This window comes from Octodon degus, unplaced genomic scaffold, assembly GCF_000260255.1.
Source record: "Octodon degus isolate 3935 unplaced genomic scaffold, OctDeg1.0 scaffold00156, whole genome shotgun sequence".
In the NCBI taxonomy this organism is placed as follows: domain Eukaryota; kingdom Metazoa; phylum Chordata; class Mammalia; order Rodentia; family Octodontidae; genus Octodon; species Octodon degus.
This window is the reverse complement of record NW_004524732.1, coordinates 422716-425378: the sequence shown is the minus strand read 5'-3', so window position 1 is coordinate 425378 and position 2663 is coordinate 422716.

The following is a 2663-nucleotide window of genomic DNA, read 5'->3' as shown; positions in this document are numbered from 1 at the left end:
ACAGTTTCCCTTTCTGCTCTGAAATCATCTATTTTTTTTATCCTCCTCAGCCTGAAGTGCAATGTATACTTAGCTAGCCTGTTTCTTCAGTTGCATAATTGCTGTCCAATGGCTTCACGCACTGCCATGTTTTTTTGTTTTTGTTTTTTTGTGCAACGTTCTGAGTCAGCATTCATCTTCCCAGGGGCCATGAGGCTCATTCTTCACATGTATGCCTTCTACTGGTCATCTGGCCATCCAAGTTTTCAAACTCGACAACCAAAAGAAGGAGCAAAAGTAAACTGAGTTTACTTCTGATGGCCACACTAAACTAAAATGCTGGCATTCATTAACCTTGCTTCATTGCTTCTCTCATGCTTATTACATGGAATAGATGTGATCTGTTGTTATAAAAAGGCATGGAAAACAAAACAAAAAAGACAGTCCTTCTTTCTTTTTTTTTTTTTAAATGTATTCCGCTGTTTATTTATTTATATTTTACATTTATTTATTGTGTGTGTGTGTGGCCAGCTCAGCCCACCAGGGGGCGGGGCTGGCTGGCATGTGGTGCTGGGGGATCGAACTGTGGTCCCTGTGCTTTGCCAAGCTTGTTCCAAGTAGGTGCTTTAGACCACTGAGCCATCTCTCCAGCCCCCGCAGTCCTTCTTTCTAAGGGACTTTCTAAGGGTCTAAACAGAGAGAGACACAAGTTGCCAACTGTGCAGGGAATCTATTAATCTTCTGACAAAGGTAATAAAACAGTGCTGAAGCTTGCCAGGTAAGGTAATGAACAAAATGACAGAGGTAAGGCAGGATGAGAAATGGGGGCACAATCAGGGGCTTTTGTGGGAGCTCGTGCAGGATGAGCACGGTGGAGACCAAAGGAAAAGAGCAAAGCTTGGGCCTGCAGGAACCAGGGCATGGACCTGTCACAGGCAGCGCCTGGTCTTTTAGCGGGTGGTCAGGATCCCAGTCTCTGAGTATTCAGTACCAAACACAGTGCCTGCCCTGAATCGACACTTGGGTATCATTTGCTGAATATGCCTTGAGCAAAGGACACAGGTGCCATGTGGGAAAGACAGGGGTAAGCAAGTTGGAGAAAGTAATGACCAACCTGGAGAGAAAGGGAGGGTCCTGGATTTTGATCCATGTGTATCTGTCTCACAAAGACTTGGCTAGAAGTTTGACCAAAATAGCATTGAAAAGCAAGAAGTATTATTCTAGCTTTACATGCCATAAACAGTGTTAAAATCTTATGGATAATTAATAGTAAAGTTAAAGCTATTATTGTATAGTTTTCCTGAATTTTATAATTTTTAAATTCAGTTGTCCATATCAATCTGGTTTTATTTATAAATACATGATTAAATGGAAAAAGGGGTTCTTTGGTAATGAAAGCTAACAATACAGGATTTTGAATCAAATAGAATTATAGAAAGAGCTTTGCCACTTTCTATGTGACTTTAGACAACTAATTTAACCTCTCTGAGTGTCAGGTCTTCTTTCCATAAAATAGACTAAACATGCAAGCAAGTTCTAAAGTGCTTAAATGGTATGTTTCCATTATTTACTGCATCCTATCTTCTCACCCCAAAATTTAGTGGCTTAAGACGGCAATAACAGTCACCTCTCACAGGTCTGTGATTGCTGGGCTCAGTGAACCAGTGCTTGGAGGCTATGTGGTCACATTGGGATATCGGCTGAGGCTGGAGTCATCCGAGGGTTTGACTGGCGTGGCTGTTCAAGGTGACTCACACACCACACTGAGGTAACTAGGAGCTCAGCAAGGGCTGTCAACTGGAGTATTTTAACATGGCCTTTCTATGTGGCATAGAAATCCTACAGGAATAAGATAATTCTAAAGGGAAGTATCCCAAAAGCACCCCACAAAAACCTGAAAATGCCCAAGTCCTTTATAAAAAAGAATGACATTTCATATAATCTATGCACATCCTCCCTTGAACTTTAAACCATCCATAGAGTATGATTCTTACTGCTCAGGAAATGATGTCATGATAAAAATTCTGTATGCATTCAGTACACTCACAATTTAGTAAACAATTTTCCACTCGTGGCTGATAGGATTGCTGAATGGAGGGCCTGCAGAAAGAGCAGCCGGCTGTACTGTGGAAGAGTCAGGAGGGTGCTGAGGGGCTTCCTGGGGCCTTGCCCTGCTAGATCTAGAAAATCATTCTGCTGTGTTCTGTTGGTCAAATAAGTGACTGAAGCCAGGCCAGGTTCCAGTAGAAGTGGACATTGCCTCTTAAAGTGAATAGCAGTGTGTATGAACACAGAAAGAAGGCATCGGGGACAGTCATCTCTGGAGACCTTCAGCCACAAATCTCATAGCATATCAGGGACACAGTATCAGTTCACTCCTCCCCATTTTCACATTAACACATCAATTTTGTAAACCCTATTCATATATACAGATATAGATATAGACATAGATTAGGAAGTCAAAGCTGAGATAAAAATGAGGAACGATGATCTAAGAGAGTTGTCTTTTCTCCTATACATGGGAAGGCTACATCCCACAAGGAGAGGAGAACTGAACCCATGTCCTCCAATGCTACACTGCCTCCAAGGGTTTCAATGTATCAGGCTCCTGTGTTGCTCATACAACACTTGATTCTCTACTTTGCCTTACTGTGTTTAGATTATTTTCACATACACGGGGGGGG